The sequence below is a fragment of the Callospermophilus lateralis genome, chromosome 3 (assembly GCF_048772815.1).
Source record: "Callospermophilus lateralis isolate mCalLat2 chromosome 3, mCalLat2.hap1, whole genome shotgun sequence".
In the NCBI taxonomy this organism is placed as follows: domain Eukaryota; kingdom Metazoa; phylum Chordata; class Mammalia; order Rodentia; family Sciuridae; genus Callospermophilus; species Callospermophilus lateralis.
The window spans coordinates 89,445,687-89,465,916 of NC_135307.1; the positions used below are offsets into that span (position 1 = coordinate 89,445,687).

The 20,230-nt window shown below is 37.5% G+C and overlaps 1 protein-coding gene across 1 annotated transcript in view; it reads right to left on the bottom strand.

Moving 5' to 3' along the window:
- Positions 1-18,457, bottom strand: part of Ttbk2 (tau tubulin kinase 2) — a 144,138-nt gene extending 125,681 nt beyond the window's left edge. The window contains exon 1 of the mRNA XM_076850664.2: positions 18,276-18,457. The gene's annotated coding sequence lies outside the window, so the exon portion shown is untranslated. The remainder of the gene's footprint in view (positions 1-18,275) is intronic.
- Between the last annotated feature and the right edge of the window lie 1,773 nt (positions 18,458-20,230).

A 20,230-nucleotide genomic window follows, 5' to 3' on the forward strand; every position in this document is an offset into this window, starting at 1 on the left:
GTGTGAGGCATGGGTTCAGCACCACACAAAAATAAATAATAAAATAAAGGTATCATGTCCATCTACAACTAAAAACTATTTTTAAAAAAAAACTCAACTGAAATAAATCTTGGACCTATCCCAATTAGGAACTGAACAATAAGGGAAGGGTCTAGAATCCCATACAATACCCAGGATGTGGTAGACTGCTTTTAAAATAGGTTCCAGTGATCCTTATCTCCTGCTATTGATCCCCTCCCCTCCAAACTGCCCCACCCCCATATCCACCCAGTAGTGTACTGGATTCTAGTTACTTGCCTCTAAAGAAATAGACATATGAGAAGATGTCACTTCCCAGATAGGTTATAAAAACTGCAAAATCTATTTTGTTCACATTCCCTTTCTGGCTTTTTCCACTTGCTTGTTCACATGAAGCAAGCTGCCATTTATTGAGGGCCACAGCCAAGTCGGGATGACGCATGGCATTTTTGCCAGAAGTAGTGGTTGAGAGGTGACACCAGCGAGTTCTCGTGGAGTTCCCGTTGAGTTCCAGTTGAGTTCTCGCAGGGATTCCCGGAGCATTGTGCTCCCCTGTCCAGTTTTTGGCAATGGAGCCCAATACCTTTCTCCACGATATCGTGGGTAAACACATGGTCCTTGTCCTTTTTGTGATAATGGAGTACCCTCTACGGTGGTTTGAGAACGGCATTCATTAGCCCAATGTCTCCCTCTACAACATCATGGGCAAATACCCGGTATTCTATTCCTTTGGTACCTAGTTTTGTTAAACCCTCCTCCTATGGGGCAATTCCTTTTAAAATGTCCTGTTTGTTCACAATTGTAGAATGTTTTTGGCCTGGCATCTAAAACCTGTTGTACTGCAGCTGCCAAGACTTGCCCTTGTTCATTAATGTCTCTACATAATTTAATATATGTGTTTAAATCTCCATGTTTCCATGGTCTAATGACCTCTCTACACCAACGATTTGCTTGCTCATAAGCCAGTTGTTTAATTAATGGGATTGCTTGTTCTGTATCCCCAAAAACTCTGGTAGCTGTTTGAATAAGCCTATCTACAAATTCAACGTAAGGTTCATTAGCTCCCTGTATTACCTTAGATAACTGACCCTGTAAATCTCCATGTCCTTGTGAAGTCTTCCATGCCCTAACTGCATCTGCAGCAATTTGTGCATATATAGCAGGATCATATTCAATTTGTTGCCATTGACCCTCATAAGGTCCTTTTCCTAACAACATATCTAGATTTCTTTGAGGGTAAGTGGCCGCTGCATTTCGCCTAGCCATCCCCATGCAAAATTCCTCATTGGTAACCTTCCATAACAAATATTGTCCTCCATTTAGCACAGATTTACACATGCTAGCCCAATCTGCTGGTGTCATGTCCAAGTTGGTAATGGATTCAACCATGCTTACGGTGAAGGGTGCTTGAGGACCACAGGTTGTTACAGCCTCCTTTAACTGCTTCACTGTTTTGAAATCTAAAGCATGGTGAATTCGCTGCCCTCCTGCCTGTTCAAGTACAGGGCATGCTAATCTTTGAGGTCCTGTCTCAGGATGCCATCTATCAATTACAGGGGTTGAGGGCCACTCAGCTGTCTCTATAGGTGGAGCTGTTGGTTAAATTACGCCCTCTGGTGATAGAACGGTGGTGTTAGTAGCAGCCTCCTGTTGTAGCTTTTTCCCTAATAGCCCCTTTTCCTTTAAATTTTCTTCCTCTGACTAGCTCGAGAGACCTTCTCTTTTGCTTGATCTAAAATGTCTTTCTCCATGGTCTGAACCTCTAACAATTTACTTAACACTCTTTCAGTTTGTTTTTTACTAATTTCTAATCTACTATAAAGATAACACAACCCAATAAGATAACACAAAACAAAACCGAAACAGAATGAAACAAAAACGGAACAAAAAATCGTTGTATCAATTTTCCTATTTTCTTGACATGTGCATTTGTGGTCTATTTCTATCTCTTCCTCAGGGGTGAACAACTTCAAACCTTGAGCCAACCATTTTTCCCAGTTTGTCTGAGAAAGTTCTAGGGATAGGCAGCTTGAAACAAAAACAAAACAAATCAAAACAAGAACACATTGTTTTTTGAAATGGTCATCCATTCTCTCGTCTTCCCTCAGGGGCGAGCTATTTCACTTACCCCCCGAGCTTCAGGCGTTCCCCACACCGGCCGCCAAATGCCACAGTCTGGCTGGGCACAAATCACGAGCCATTGAAGCAGGAACAAACTTTATTTCTGAACTCCACCAACACACTCCACACACGCTCCCCAGGAATTCTCTCGAACACCACGCGGCTCGTCCAGGAACCAGCAACCGGAAATATCCCTCCTCTGGCACTTCCCCAACCAATGGGAACTCTCCGGGAATCCCCGGGAGAGCTCAACTGGAACTCCACAAGAACTCACTGGCGTCACCTCTCAACCACTACTTCTGGCAAAAATGCCATGAGTCATCCCGACTCAGCTGTGGCCCTCAACAGCCATTTTGCCCCATTAAAAACCCACATGGCAAAGAACTCAGGCAGCTTCTGCTAGAATAGTATATGATTCTGCTTATATCAGATATCAACAACTAGCCAGAAACTAAGGCACTTAGTTCAATAACTCACAGAAATTGAATCCTGCCAACCACTATCAAAATGAACTTGGAAAGAGATTCTTCCTCAGTTTAGCTTTGTGATGGCTGCAGACTACTTTGCAGTATGTATATGATCCTGATACAGAGTACAAACTTGAATTACACCCAAAATCATGGCTCACAAAGACTGAAAGATAATGTTGTTGTTTTAAAACACTGAGTTTTGGATAATATACTATACAATAATATAGATAACTAAACACCAGGGCATGGGGCATTAGTTTCTCAAAGTTGTATGTGACTACAGGTACCCGTACCCTTTTTATTCTAAATCATGGATTATACCCAAAAAATTAATGTAACTTGGTTGTAAAATCAGTGCTGTCAATAATCACTTGAGGGGCTGGGGTTGTGGCTCAGCGGCACAGCACTTGCCTAGCACATGGAAGGCCCTGGGTTCGATCTTCAGCACCACATAAAAAATAAATAAAATAAAAATAAGTATTGTGTCCAACTACAACTAAAAATATTTTCAAAAATAATAATCACTTGGATTCCTTTTTTCAGTACAACTAATAATTTAAGTAGGGAGTAAATACCATACTAATGAATTCTGTCAATGATGCTAAATCTGGAGATGGTACCAAAACAGACCCTAAGAGGATCAAAATATGGACAGAACAAGTTAAATAGAGATTCAACTTGTAAATATAAAATAACATGTGGTGAAAAAAATCACTTGAACATTTGCTAGATAGAAAAAGGCTGTGAAGAATATAGGCAAGAATTAATAAGCAAACACTGACAATACCCTACACTACAAACACCTTTTATAAGAAGACCACATCACAATCATTATATCTTCTGCCATACCAATTATTACGCATAGCAGTAAATCAACAGGTATTTGGTGAAGTTAATTAATCAGCTCAAAATGAGACCTTAACTACACATAATTTAAGTCACATAGATTCACATATATACATACAACAGAAAGATTAGAAAAAGATAAAGGGAGAACAACAGCAACAACAGCAAAAATGATAACAGGCACAAAGGGAAATGTTTAAAAAATTGTATAAGAACCAGGAATGATATGCACACCTGCAATCCCAACAATTCGGGGGGCTGAGGCAGGAGGATCACAAGTTGAATGACAGCCTGGGCATTTTTTTTTTAACATTTATTTTTTAATTTTAGGTAGATACAATATCTTTAATTTATTTTTATGTGGTGCTGAGGTTAGAACCCAGCTCCTCACACATGCTAGGCGAGTACTCTAACACTTGAGCCACAACCCCAGCCCAACCTGGGCATCTTAGACCCTGTCTCAAAATAAAAAATAAAAAGGGTTGGGGATGTATCTCAGCACACCCTCCCAAAAATTATATAAGAATGTCAAAAAACATAAACCAGGATGGGAATATAGCTTAGTGGTATAGCCTTTGCCTAAAATTCATGAAGCCCTAGGATTGATATGCAGCACTGCAAAAACAAATAAACAAAAAAACTAGATTAAATGAGACAAGAAAACTATAAAGAGAACTCCCTATAGGGGCTGGGGCTATGGCTCACTGGTAGAGCACTTGCCTCACATGTGTGGGCCACTGGGTTCGATCCTCAGCACCATATAAAAATAAAATTAAGGGTTGGGGATGTGGCTCAAGCGGTAGCGTGCTCATCTGGCATGCGTGCAGCCCGAGTTCGATCCTCAGCACCACATACAAACAAAGATGTTGTGTCGGCTGAAAAACTAAAAAATAAATACTTAAAAAAAATTCTCTCTTCTCTCTAAAAAAATATTTTTTTAAATAAAATTAAGTTAAAAAACAAAGATATGTGTCTATCTACAACTAAAACAATATTTGCTTAAAAAAGAGAACTCCCTATAAAAGTATTGTCTGAGAAATTAACATAATACCACAGTAAATTTACTATCGTCTAACTTCAGAGATGCTTCACAAAATAAAAATTAATAAATTTTGTCCCATTGTCCCAGATGTGTAACACCTATAAAAACCCAAATTGAGCAACAAATATGCCATTTATAGTAATTTGTAAAAAATTAATTTCATGAAATTAATTTAAAAACTTGAGACTTAATAGGTTTGTTAAAGATGACATAAATAATGACTAACATTTGTTGAGCACAGTGTGCTACACACTGTAATAAATACACACACACACACATATATATTCACACATATATATTACATATTAATATTTTAAATCTTTAGCTACTATTGTTATCCTTTTTTTTAATAAAGGAGGAAAATGAGGCACAGAGAAGTTAGATGACAGGCCCAATAACCAGGATTTGAATAAGGTAGTCTAGTCTTAACCATCAGGAGAAATAGTCACATTCACAGACATAATACTGTCCAAAACAGTCCCTGTACTGTTTGAATACTAATGAAAGGAAATGATATTTACATGGAGATCCAGAATTGAACCTTTTAAATAACTACTACTTACCAAAATTACATAAAAATGCTTTTGTCAGAAGGAGAAAATTATTATTCTACAACTGTAATCACAAATTATAACATTTTCATTGTTATAATTTTGTTTTTAAAGTTAATACAAAACTTAGTTGTTCAAAAGGAAATAAAAATAAACCAATGCCATCTCTACACTGGAGAAAGCATAAGTTAGTTCCCAAATGTGTTTTGACTTGAAGCAAACTTTGAATTATCCACCTACATAAAGGAAAGTATTATCATAGCTAATATCAAAAATATAAGTTTTTTTAAAAAGTGAGAACTCTTTTATACCACTAGTGTTGCTATGCAATTTTGTGTTATAAAGTGGAAGATATGCATACTCTGTGAACCAATATATCATCTCCCATGTGCACCAGGAAATGGAAACAAGAATGTTCATAGTCACACTGTTCATAAACAACCTAAATGGCCAGCAAGAGAAGAATGAATGAAATGTAGTACATTCATACAGCAGAAAATTTTGTTAGTTTCCTATTGCTTCCATAACAAATTATGACAAATACAACACAAATTTATAATCTTACAGTTCGGGAGGTCAGAAGTCCAAACTTTAATTGAGTTAAAAATAAATTTGTAAGCAAGACAACATTTCCTCCAGAGGCTCAATGGAAAATTCATTTCCTCACCTTTTCCAACTCTAGAAGCTGCCTGAATTTTCTTTGGCTCATGGTCCCATCCTTCATCTTTAAAGCCAGTTAATGTATGTAACATCTTCAAATCTCAATCTCTCTCCCCCCTTCCTCCCTCCCCTCTCTGACACACACATACACACACAGTCACGTCTCCTTATTTCTCTCCAACAAAATATACGCTTCCCTGTGACCACACTGGTTCCACCTGGATAATCAAGGAAAATCCTCTCCTCTCAATAATCTTAATTTATTCACACATACTCAGTCCCTTTTGCCATATGAAGTAACTTATTCGCAGGTTTCAGGGATTAGGAAGTGAACATCTTTGGGGGCCATTATCCTATCTGCCACAAAAACTAATACTACTACAACTGAACTATATGAATGAGTCTCACAAAAAACCTCCAGAACTGTAATTTAAAAAAAAAAAAAAATCAGGCTGGGGATGTGGCTCAAGCGTGGCGTGCTCGCCTGGCATGTGTGCGGCCCGGGTTCGATTCTCAGCACCACATACAAACAAAGATGTGTGTCTGTCGATAACTAAAAAATAAATATCAAAAATTCTCTCTCTCTCTCTCTTCAAAAAATAAAATAAAATAAAAAATAAAAATAAATCAAGCAAGGCAAAATTATTCACACAATATGAGTCCTTTTATATAAAGTTCAAAAATAAATTACAAGGGGGTTGTGAGATTGTGTGTGGCACAGTGATAGAGTACTTGCCTAGCATGTGTGAGGCACTAGGTTTGTTTCTCAGCACCACATAAAAATAAATAAAATAAAGGTATTATATCAATCTATAACCAAAAATAAAAAACATACAAGTAATGCAAAACCACATTAAAAAAATAAGTTACAAGGGTTAGAGATGTGGCTCAGTGTTAGTTAGTGCACCTGCCTAGCATGTGCAAGGCCCTGTGTTCAATCTCCAGCACCACTCAAAAAACACTAAGTTACAACACAACTATATTAAATAGCAATGCAAATACAGGTAGAAGTTTATAAAGAAAATTAAAGATATGATTATTACAAAAAAACCGACAACTTTGGGCTAAAGAAGGTAGTTGAAAACAGGAACAGGCTTCTGAGATGCTGGCAATGTTCTCTTTCTTGAACACTTGGCTTTGTAATTATTCTTTAAACTACACACACGTTTTTGTACTCTATGATTAACATTTTTCATAAAAAGAACAGTAGCAGAGCTGGGGTTGTGGCTCAGTGGTAGAGCACTTGCCTGGCACATGCGAGGCCCTGGTTTCGCACAACATAAAAATAAATAAATAAAATAAAGGTATTGTGTCCAACTACAACTAAAAAATAAATATATATAAAAAAGAACAGTAGCAGATAATACTAATATAAAGCAGAGGTGAAAAAATTCAGACACAAAATAGGTTAGGCAACAATAATCTAGAAGTGTAAGAGGCAGGAGAGTGTCCCTTCTATACAATGGTAAAAAAACAGTTAATCTATGAGTTGAGCAAGGGGAAGAAATTTAGGTTCAGAGCAGAGAAAGCCTTAGAAACAAGCATACCATTTACACTATCTTCCCAACAGACTATAAATTTCTTGAGGTCAAGAGTATCTACTTATTCACTTCAACTTATATTGGGCAAGCCTCTACCACTGAGCTACATCCCCAGTCCTCATCTTTGTGTTCCTAATATGTAGATTTTATGTATTTTACCTCTCATATAAATTAAGGAAATTACACAGTCCTCTGGCAAATAACTGAGAGTTAATGAAAAAACTCAATGTATACTCTCTTCAGTAAATAGCAATGAAAACATAGAAGAGTATAAAAAGAAATATAATACATAGTGGTGTCCCGAGCTAACAAGCAGGATAAAGAAGAAAAGTTAAACCAGTATTTCCAAAATACTTTTTGATATAGGTTACATAATACAAAAACAGAAATTAATAGCAATTCTCTGTATAATAGGTTAAAAATGTTTAAAAAGTTAACCAACATCAAACTGTAAGGGCAAATCAAAACAAAAGAGGTTAATGTGGGGTAAGATAATCATAATCTACCATATTAGATAAGGTGAATAGGATTTGTGGAGGAAGTTAGGTAAATTGCAACATAGCAACACATTTTTCCCATCCCTGTATGTTTATCTTTTTGTAATGTGACCTTGTTCTACCGCCAATCAATAGATAGTTTCTCCATCCCTGAAATGAGTTGGCCACGTGACTTGCTTTGGCCCGCGTGGGATATTAGCAAACATGACCCAGAAACTTGAAAAGCACTTATGCACTGGGCTTGGCTTTCTTTGCAGGTTTTCAAAACCAGGTTCAGAAGAAGAAACCCTATTATGGTTTGGAACTGTAATCCACTTCACATACCCCACCCCACCCCCATGCCACAAAGGCCCACGTGTTGAAGGTATGGTCCCCCCAAAATAATGTTGAGAGGTAGGACTTTTGTGAAGTGATTGAGATCATGAGGACTCAAAGCTCATCAATGGATTAATCCACTGATAAGATTCATAGCTAAATGGACTACTGGGAAATGGTAGAAATTTTAGGAGGTAGGTCCTAGCTGAAAGGAGTAGGTCCCTGGGGGTGTGCCTTGGGTACTTTATCTTGTCATCATCCTCCTCTTCCTCCTCCCTCCCTCCACCTTTCTTTTTGCTTCCTGGATGCTATGAGGTAAGCAGCTTTGCTTTGCCTCACCCTTCCACTATAATGCATTTACTGCCCAGAAACAATGGAGTCAACTGACAAAACACTGACACTTCTGAAACTGTGAGCCAAAATAAATCTTTCCTCCTTTAAGTTGTTTTTCTCAGGTATTTTTTCACAGTGACAGAAGGCTAACATACTAGCTGACTGCCTCACAAAAGTGAGCCCAGATAAGACAAAAGAACTATTCAGGTGAGCCCAGTTAAATTGCCAACCCATAAAATTGTTAAGTACTAAACAATCATTGTTTTACACTCTAAATTTTGGGATAGTTTTTTTCAAAATAAAAGCTAGCTAACTGATTCAGGAGGGAAGCAAAGGCATAGAAGAATAAATGAGCATAATATACAAGTGCATGGAAAGATGATCAGAATGTTCCAAATGGAAAAATAGTTCTTATTGGAAGAAAGAGTACATAGTCCTCAGGCTGGGACTGTGGCTCAGTATTTGTAGAACGCTTGTCTCGCATGTGTAGGGCACTGGGTTTGATCCTCAGCACCACATAAATAAATAAAATGAAAGTATTAAAAAAAAAAAAGAATACATAGTTGGGGCTGGGATTGTGGCTCAGAGGTAGAGCGCTGACCTAGCATGCGTGAAACACTGGGTTTGTTCCTCAGCACCACATAAAAAAATAAAATAAAGATATTCATCCACCTATAACTAAAAAATAAATATTAAAAAATACATAGTCCTCAAAGGTAAACTGAATTTAGATAATAATCAGACTAAGAAGAGCATGAACTTCTTTCTGTTTCAGAGGGCAGGGGGATTATAGTTCAAGTAAAAGTTCAGTTAGAAGACTATTGCTACTATTTCAACAGACTGAAGTAATAAACTGATTAAATAACTACCATGGTTTTAAGTCTATGTATGTTTCTGCTCTTCAATAGAAAAATATAAGAAATTATTTTGAGGGCTGGGGATGTGGCTCAAGTGGTAGCACGCTTGCCTTGCATGCGTGCGGCCGGGGTTCGATTCTCAGCACCACGTACAAACAAGGATGTTGTGTCCGCCAATAACTAAAAAATAAATACTAAAAAATTCTCTCTCTCTATCTCTCTCTCCTCTCTCACTCTCTCTTTAAAAAAAAAAAAAAAGAAATTATTTTGATCCCATAATTTTAATCTCAATGAGTATAGACTTAGAATCATTAATATAAAAAGCTTATGATGTATCTAAAGGTAATGAAAATATACTTGAAGCTATATCGGGCACAAAATACATATATTTCTAGTGATAGTGTAAGTGAGAAATATGACTCCCTTTTGAGATCTAAATATACCTACCCCACTACTTGAGCTCCTGGCCACCAGAGAGTAATAGGAACTAAATTTAGCCTCCCATCTTAAACAACTAGAAAAAAAAAAAAAAAAACTAGACAAAACACATAAAACAATGGATTTCAGACACTAGGTAATAGGCAGCACAGCACAAGGATCCATGAGAGAAGGGAAATTAATGAAGTAAGCTCTATGATTGCCCCAGGTCACTGCCAAGAAAGTTTCTAAGGTATAACACAGGAATGGAAAACACAAACAGGACCCACATGTCTGTTATTTGAGAGAGTTAAGAGGTATGAGGAGGCCAAGGAAGCTAAAGTTTGCAAGAGAACTACACAGATAGCAAGCTCTGGAGATCTATATATACCCAGTTCTCCATGAGACTTTAGAGGAGTACTTATAAATTCATCTTATAAGGAAACAGTTAAGCTGGGTGTGTAGCTCAGTGGTACAGTGTTTGCCTTGCATGTGCAAGGCCCTGAATTCAATCCTCAGCACCAAAAAAATTTTTAAAAAAAGACAAAGGAAGCAGTTAACGCCAAGGAAAGAACCACTGGAAAGGGCAGGCAGAATCATTCTTGATGCTGATATGATAATCAATAGTTTGTATACTCACTTGCCAGAGTGAAAAAGACCTTTAAATATCCAGGACCTTGAATGCACAAAACTATTTTCAAATAACTATATCCCAAAACAAATTCCAAAATATTTAAATTATTTTTAAAATCTCGCACATAACATTTTCTAGAGGTAGAAAGAATTCATCTGAGATGAAAAATACACTGGAAAAAATATACTGGACAGAATTAGCATTAGACTAGCCAGTGGAGAAGAAAAGATTATTGATTTGAAAATATACAAAATGAACACACAGAGGAAAAAAGAAGAAAAACAAATGAAAAGAGAATTAGTAAGCTATGGAATAACAGCAAGGGCTAACATATATGTAAAGAGTCCAGAAGGAGTGAAAAAAAGAGCTCACTTACCCTTTTATTTGGTAACCTGTTTATTATTTTATTATGTCATTTTTGTAACCACACTGTCTTTAAAAGTATATTTCCATTTGTAATAGATTATTTTACCTTCTGAATACATTTATTGGGCCCAAATAAATACATACTGGGGGTGGGGGCAGAAGAAATGACTAAATTTTTTTCAAACTTAATGAAAAAGATAAAACTAAATGAGATGCAGGATGGCTATCTCATATATCTCAAAAGTCAAAACATTACACTTTCTAAATTATAAAAATTAACTAAATTGTTGTTTTTTAAAATAAAACATGATTAGGTATAAATACAAGTTTACAAAAACTGTATGCCAGCTAAGTTTTTAAAGCATCTATTATATAAGCAGCAAAAATAAGGTTCTAGTATAGGATAAACCCAGTGGCAATTTGTCTTTGTTTTTAACCTCATAGCAAGAAGCCCTCTCAAGAGTTAGTAAGAACACCTGTAATCCCAACAGTGCAGAAGGCTAAGGCAGAAGGATCGCAGGTTCAAAACTAGCCTCAGCAACTTAGCAAGGCCCTAAGTAACTCAGTGAGACTCTGTCTCTAAATAAAATATAACAAAAGGGCCGGAAATGTGGCACAGTGGTTGAGTGCCCCTGGATTCACTCCCCAGTACCAAAAAAAAAAAAAAGTAAGAAGACATAATAGCAAAAGAGAATGAAAATTCAGTCCCCACTCACACTGAAACTGTTCCTTCTAAACTTTCACAAGAGGCAAATTACACTTCTGGCAGCACAGAATCTCTCTGAGCCCAATAAATAAATCCAAGAAAGTAACATATCTATTAAAAGTGAATAGAGGTGCTGGGGTGTGGCTCAGTGGTAGAGCACTTGCCTAGCATGTGTGAGGCTCTGGGTTTGATTCTCAGCACCACATAAAATAAATACAATAAAAGTCCGCCAACAACTAATAAAAACATTAAAAAAAAAAAAAAAAAAAAAAAAGTGAAGAGAGCCAGACACAGTGGCACATGCATCAAAGTGGCTCAGAAGGCTGAAGTAGGAAGATCTCAAGTTCAAAGCCAGTCTCAGCTATTTAGCAAGGCCCTAAGCAACTCAGTGAGACACAATGTCTCAAAATAAAAAATAAAAGGGGCTGAGGATGTGACTCAGTGGTTAAGTACCCCTGGGTTCAATCCATGGTACCAAAAAAAAGTGAAAGAGAGCCAGGCATGGTTGCACACTTTTGTAATCCCACTCATGAGGCTGAAGCACACAGTTTGAGGCAGCAATTTAGCAAGATCTTATCTCAAAATAAAATTTAAAAGGGGAAAGGGTAGAGATGTAGCTCTGTAGCAAAGCATCTGTGGGTTCAATATCTAGGACAAAAAAAAATGCGAAAAGGAACTTTACAAGTCAGTATGGTTACAGTTACTGACAACAGAATCAAAGTGTAAACAACCTAGTTCTCCCTGGCTACAACACTAACAATACATAAACAAATTCTTTTCTTATAGAAAGTACAGTGTAACTTACATGGCTAGATTGTAAAGAAAACACTAAATAAGAGCATTCTTTATTTTTATTTTTTTTTAGTTGTAGTTGGACACAATCTTTATTTCTTTTTATGTGGTGCTGAGGATCGAACCCAGTGCCTCACGTGTGAGGCAAGCACTCCACCACTGAGCTACAGCCCCAGCCCAAGAGCATTCTTTGAGTAAAATCTACTATAACCAAATTAACCAAGCAAAGCATAATGTCTATGATCCTCCCAATAAGACAAAGAAAAATCATAGAACCTTCTCTGTAATGACCTTTTGAAATAAGATTTTAAGTACTTAAAATTAGCAAAACTGAGGCAAAAAGAAGTTAACTAATTTAAGGTCTTATGACATAATAGAGACATAAATAGATTAAAAACTCATCTGGATGCACAACTAACAGTTTATATTCATTTGTTTAATAAGCCTTTATCAATTTAAGAGGTAGTGGTTATATTAATCTCAATTTCTAGACCAAAAATTAGGTGCCAGTATATGGTAAGATAGGTTTTCTAATTTACAAATGTATTTTTTAAATTTATAGATATTTAGTTATTATATATTCAATATTCAATAATTATTCACTTAAATATAAGTTGCTGGACTCTTAACAACAAACACATTATAACTACTTACCTGGAACATCTCTTTCTCATAACTATATACACTCTGGCTATTGATAATATCTATTTCTAACTTCAGATGGTTCAAAACAGACTCTGAAACAAAAAAGGAATCCTATTAAGTACTCAAGCAATTGAAGCCTGGGAGAACCCAAAGTAGAAATCCATATTAGATGAAGAAGTAGACTCTTTAAAATTATTTAGTGCTCAGGTATTTTGAAAAAATTCTTCTAAAGTTCTTTCTAGGATTAAGTGAAAGTTTATTTTTTATTAATTTGTTTAAAAACCATTTATTTTTAATTATTAACTTATTATAGCTATAATATATTCACCAACCTCTGAATCTGTCTGACAGAGTATACAGAATCATCTCTGGCTGATAAAGTTCTTCCCTCAATCCACTTTCCTGTCTCTTGGGTCTGTCTGTTACATGCTCACATCAACATTTTCCTTCATAATACTTGGAACACTTATGATTCCTTGTCACAAATTTCCACTTCCACTATACTATAAACTTCAGCAGTGAAGAGACTTCTGTCTTGCTGACTGTTGAATCTCTAACCCTAGCAAAATTTCACGGTAGATTATTAGCAAGTATTTAGTGAATGGATGGATGCAGTTAATGTCAATAGTTCACTGTTCCAAAGGTCAGAGAGGCTGATTTAAGCTGGTAGCAGTAGAAATGGAAAAAAGAGGTTTTGTGTAGGTAGAACCAGGAGAAACAAGGAACCAAGATTTTTGAGCTTGGGTGACTGACTAATAATACATTTATTTATACAACGAAGGAAATTTAAAAGAGTGTTGACTTTTGTCTTGGACACGTCAAATTTTTCAAGCGCTCCGGATGTCAAGCAGATGAAGTCTTAATCTAGTTTACTATGTTACTATGTAATTTAGCTTCCAGATTATTTTTTAAAATCAAATTTCATAAGAGACATGGCTCATGTTTTTCTTTTAGTATTTCATTTTTTCCTAGTTTCTTCTTATCTTTGCCATAATATTCATTGAAAAGTGTTGATAAAGTTATTTTGAGATATTTTAGAAACTGAGGCATTTGATGGACCAGGAAGAGGGGAAAAAAACAGAAATTTACAAGATTAATCCACAATATACAACACAAATATACAATATACAACACAAATGAAAAACTAGACAATGTCAGACAAATATTAACAAAATACAGTATTTAGATGATCATATAGCTAGAACAAAAAGGGAACAATGCAATCTCATTTTTTTTAAAGGCAATTACTTTAAAATGGCAGAAAAAAGACAAATATAAAAATATTCATGATAAAAAGCATTTGGGTAGGGCTGGAGTTGTAGCTCAGCGGTGAGCGCTTGCCTAGCATGTGTGAGGCACTGGGTTCTATTCTCAGCACCACATATAAATAAATAAAATAAAGGTCCATCAACAACTAAAAAAAAAATTTTTTTTAAACATTTGAGTAAAAATGTTTACAATGGCAAAAAAATTCTAATTCAAACATTAAAAAAATACTGATTTTTCAATGGCTCAGGAGGCTAAGGCAGAGGATTGAGAGTTTAAAGTCAGCCTCAGCAACTTAGCAAGACCCTAAGCAATTCAGTAAGACAGTGTCTCTAAATAAAATACAAAAAAAGGGCTGGGGATGTGGCTCAGTGGTTAAGTGCCCCGGGGTTGAATCCCCAGTACAAAAGCAAAACAACAACAACAAAAATCACCTGATTCTTATTTGCAATAAAAACACAAATCCCCTGTTAAATAAATAAATGACTCTCAAAACATGGCCAGGTTCTATCTTGATAGCTTAACCAAAAAGAGCCAAGCAGCTACTTTCTATCTCTCATTCTTCAGGAGACATTAATTACACTCCAAATTCTTCTCAAAGAACAATTAATTTTTTACTTTGGGTGTTTTTACTCTGAAGTGAAAGCAAATTTCTATAACGATTTTTTAAAAAACAACTAGCAATATTCCAAAGCAATATGAGCATGGTGGCTGTGCCTATAATCCTAGCCACCTGGGAAGCTAAGGAAAGAGGATCACTTAAGTTCAGGAGTTTAAGACAAGCCTGGGCAACATAGTGAGACCCTGTCTCAAAACAAAACCCAAAAGCATCAAAGATCTTATATGCAAATGGAAAAAATCATGGGAAAAAAGTCCAAGATGTTCACAAAAATATATAAGCACTAGGTTCAATCAAGCATTGAAAGAAAAATAATAATCACAAAAAGAATAATTATGTTTAAAGTCATATAAATGAAAATGGACCAAGAGATCTGATTAAAAATTACCTTCTAGAAAGATGAAATTTTCTTGCAAAATAGAAATTCACATTATGTAAATAAAAATTTAAAAGATCACCAAATTTTAACAAGGACAGAAACTGTTTTTAGTAGTTAATATATATTTTTCTTTTGCCCCAAAATTTAGCTCTAAAAAGACTCAACTTTTTCATATGAATTTAAAGTCTCTTTTATTAAATATCATACTCAAAAGCACTGTGTATTATCAGTGTAAAATGATCTGTTCACCGAAACCTGAGGAGAAAAACTATTACTACCATCACTACTGTTTACAACAAGCGTGGCTAAAAACAACAAAAAGGGAGTACAATAGCCTAAAATGTGTTTAATTTTTAAAATCTATATATATATCTCAAAGATATCCTGCAAGAATAGAAAATACACAACAAGAGTGTAAATAGCATGGTCTCAAATTAAAAACACTTTACCACGTATCTATAAATGAATTTTTCCCTATAGACGCTATTAAAAAAAAAAAATGCCCGGGCACAGAGACACACATCCTGTAATCTAATTTACTTGGGAAACTGAGGCAGGAGGATAGGAAGTTGGAACCCAGGCCAGGCAATTTATAGAGATCTCAAAATAAAAAGGGTTGGGGAATGTAGCTCAATAGTAGAACACATGTGGGTTCAATCCCTCATACTGACCAAAAAAAAAAAAAAGTGGTGAAGAAAGTACACCGTATTTCCCATTAATTCTCAAAGGTTATTTTTGTTTTGCTGGTAAGTCTAGACCCCACTAATTCACAGTGGTCATTAAACATTTTTCCCTATTACAAATTTTTTAAATATATTTTTTTAGTTGTAATTGGGCACAATACCTTTATTTTATTTATTTTTATGTGGTGCTGAGGCTCAAACCCAAGGCCTCGCAAGTGCTAAGCAAGTGCTCTACCACTAAGCCACAACCCCAGCCCCCCTTATTACAATTTTATGCTACAAATATTATCTCACAACAGTATCTGAGGATTAAAAATCTGAAAGTGTCTTAGGTGGGTCATTCTAACTCAGGGTGTCCTTGCAATCAAGATGTCATTTGTATACATTACTTTTTTAAAAAATATTTTTATTAGTTATTGATGGACCTTTATTTATTTATTTGTTTATATGTGGTGCTAAGAATCGAACCCAGTTCCTCACACATGCTAGGCAAGCGCTCTACCACTAAGCCACAACCCCAGCCCTATATAGTACTTTTTAAAGCTGTAGAGCATATGAAGAATTGCCTGAATATAGGTAAAAGGAAAAAAAAAAAATTTTTCACCATAAAAGTGAAATTTAAATTACATGATCTAGCTAATTCATCTTTGAAAAATGAACAACTATTTTGAAAAAACAACAAACTATCACATTTTTAATGTATTTTTATGTGTAAAATGCCCTCAAAATTGTCCAAATTATACAAGTTTAGCTTGTAACATTACATTTGAAGATATTTGAAGCTCCACATAACTGAATTCAATTTATTAAAGCAAATGAATTCTAACTTCATAAAGCTTTCCTGAAGTACTTAAAAGAAAGTCAAGACATAAATATCTGAAGTCATCCATAACACAAAAAAGAATTCACTAAATTATGTCTGAACTGTAGTAGGAGAAAAATGAGCAAGATATATTATTCTTAGTTAGCTCCCTACCCATTTGTTTCAAGCTGACATTACAAATTAAATTAATGAAGCTATGGACTTTACATGTCCAAAATTAAAAAATAAAAAAAAACACTTTCAAATATTATCATAAAGGAAAAAAATATTAGAAAAACTTTTATTTATAATCATGCTTCAAGCATCCCTTTTGGTGTCTTGAATAAAATGTTTCATACAGGAAAACAGAAGCCTCTAAATTAAAGATTCCTTCCAATATGTTTCAATTCAAATATCATCCAAGGTATTCAATACTTGTTATTTGAAATTACAGAATTAAAACAAATTCTCCAAGATTAGTCACATTGTTATATTTGTCACCATTATGGCTTCTTTAAAAATCCAAGAAGCAATACATAGCATTCAACTCCCTCAGTTCTTTAAAATTATTACCCATTTCTCCCACCCCACCCCGCCCCCAACGTTATTCTATCCATTTAGTCAAAAGAAAAACAGCAAATACATCTATGTTGTCTATCCTGGCAAAGCCATGTTTATATACCAATGCAACTGTTATTAATGGCTCAGAACCAAACATTCTTAACAAACAGAGTGGATGTGGATCCACACTGTGTGTGTGTGTGTACACATGTCCCCATTCATAACATGACCCTCCTACACACACACAGAGAGAGAGAGAGGGGGGGGGGAGGGAGGGAGAGAGAAACGTGTTTCTATTGAGTAACAAATCCTCTCCACATCAAAACACCTGGTATAATAAAACTGTCCTCTTCAATGTTCAAAGAACAATTCCTAAAACTAGGTTAGAGAAGAGTTAATACCAGGATTGCTGCCATCTATCAACTAATTCAAAGCAAAGTACAACTCAATGTCATTTTTAACTCTAATGAAGCCACAACTGAAACAAAATTAACTTCACTGTAAGATAAAGTATCCGGGCATCAGTACAGATTATTTACTTCTCTGATTTGACGGTACATATATGTGTAATCTTTTGTCCCTCCCTCGGAATTTCAGGGTATCAACATCATCTTTATCAAATCGAATGACCAGCAAATCCCTCCGGTCATTACTTCAGCACCCTAAGTATCAGAAAGTCCTGGCCTTCCTTGTCGTTACAATATAGCAAAGAGAGTCTACAGTCCCATGCCCCCTTCCATTATAGTGGGGGAGGCAGGTTAGGAGAGAAACGCTTGTATTTCCTAACAATCCTCTGTGTTCCGTCCTGGAACCTAAATAGGCGTGAGTACAAGTGATATGTGGGTCACCCTCAAAGAAACACACGAAGCTTAATGACCCTCCAAGTTCAGTAAAAACACCCAAAGCCTCAGGGGAAACGCAGCAGCAACCCTAGGGGAATGGGCCAGAACCAGAACGGTCTCCGAGGGGAAGAGGGACGAGATTGGCACAAGCCCAAGGCGTGGAGCGACCTAGAAGTCTCCGGTACTCCCCTCCTGGTCTCCAGGGTCCGTCACTCCGCGAAGGGTGCGGCCGAAGGAGGGCGTCCGGACAGGGGAAGGACGGGACCCTGGACTAACCCGCGGCACCCTGGGGGTTCAGGGGGTGTGTCCTACCTGGGCCGTGACGGACGCAGGGATTTCGGGTTGAGGACTCCAGTCCAGCTCAGACCCAGGACCGGCAGGGGCCAACCCTCAGCAGGCGGGACCGCCGCCGCCTGCCCATCCCCCGCCGCCCACTGCGGCGGGACCCGAGCGCGGCTTCGCGGGCCGGCTGGCCAGCCGGGTAGTCCCCTCGGGTACCGTCCGCCTTTACTGGCGGCGGCGGCGGCGGCTGCTGCTGTTGTTGCTGCTGGTGGCGGCCCCCAGCCGCTGCTCTTGTGCCAGCCTCTGCTCCTCCTCCTGCCGCCGCCGCCGCCGCCTCGTTCCCACCGCTCCCATCACCGCTGCGGCGACTACTGCAGCGCCCGCTGACCCGACCCGACGTTATTCTCCCCCTTCGCAACCCGGCACAGCCTAGCCCACCTGCCCTGCCAGTGCGCACGCCCACCTCTCCACCACAGGTGCTGATTGGAGATCGCGTTGCGAGCCCACAGCGTCGGTTGGCTGGTCCCATTGCCTATCACGAAGGGGGCGGAGTATAGGACAGAGAGCGTCTCCGCCCCCACCGGGGAATTGCCGCTATCTTCAGGTTTGCCTGAGAGGGCGAGTTACCGGGAAAGGAGCATCACAATGGCAGTGCGCATGCGCATAGGAATTCTGGGCTTCGTAGTTCCAGCCACCGCCGCTACTGCCTGTCTGTCCTGAAAAGAGACGTGGGGCTTCTGAGACTAATAGTTGGCGCAAATGGGTGTTCTAGCTCTATAGTTAACTTGGTTACAGAGGCATGGTTGTAGGTCCAAGGTTGAGCTTTGAGGAAGAAAATCGAAAGTGCTTTGTCATGATACGAATATACACACTGAGGCAGTCCAGATGAAGGGAAGGGCTTGAAATCCTGAGGCCCTGTCAAAGACTGGGGGGATTCATCACCTCCTCAGAACCAGAGCTGCCAGAATGTCGCGAATTGACGCTGTCCCCAGAGCCACCTGATCTAAAGTGAGGGCCAGGGAAAGGAGTAAACGTGTGAGGAGGGAAGACGGATTTACAAAGGAATGTCAGACTGGAGATGAGAGTCCTTGCGGTTTCACAGCCCACAAAGAACAAGATTCCGTTCTCGTCTTGAAACATCACAAGTTTAAAAACCCAATGAACAACTTCGGTGGGAACCAGTAAGAAATTGTATGCGGGAGTAGCTTAAAGACGTTCAAAAGAATAGTGAGGAAGGTGAAGCAATGAGGTTGTGTGGGGTAAATTTTTATTTAGTGTTGATTGTGTCTTCCTTTTTTAGTAAAAGAAAACCTTAAGATTAAGCCCCTCTCCTGTCTTTATCTACCGGTTTACAGAGGAGAAAGTTCAACTGAAGAGGTTAAAACTTTCTCAAGGCTATAAAACTAATTAGTGGTAGAACCAAAACAGGTCTGTTAAACCTCCCGTGTCCCGTGCTCTTTCTTCTTAATAATCAGAAATACTCCCAGGAATTGCCATAAACGGAAAGGATGCGATGAATTATAGGCTTCATTTAAATCTTTTTCTTCAATCAAGTGCATTATCATTGAAACTGGTTCAGAATATAGAAAAGTTAGGACTGGGGTTTTTAGCTCTGTTGGTAGAGTGCTTGTCTAGCATGGACAAGGCCCAGTGTTCAATCTCCAGCACCACATTTAAAAAGAAAAAGGGGCCTGGGGATGTGGCTCAAGCGGTAGCGCGCTCGCCTGGCATGCGTGCGGCCCAGGTTCGATCCTCAGCACCACATACAAACAAAGATGTTGTGTCCGCCGATAACTAAAAAAATAAATATTAAAAATTCTCTCTGTCTCTCCCTCTCTCTTTAAAAAAAAAATTTAAAAAAATAAATAAATAAAAAGAATATAGAAACAGTTAAATATAAACCCTATATTAAATTTCAGAACTGTTCTTACAGAATCTAATCTCGTGCAGGAAATGCCACTGTCTCTTGACTTTCTTCTAAAAAC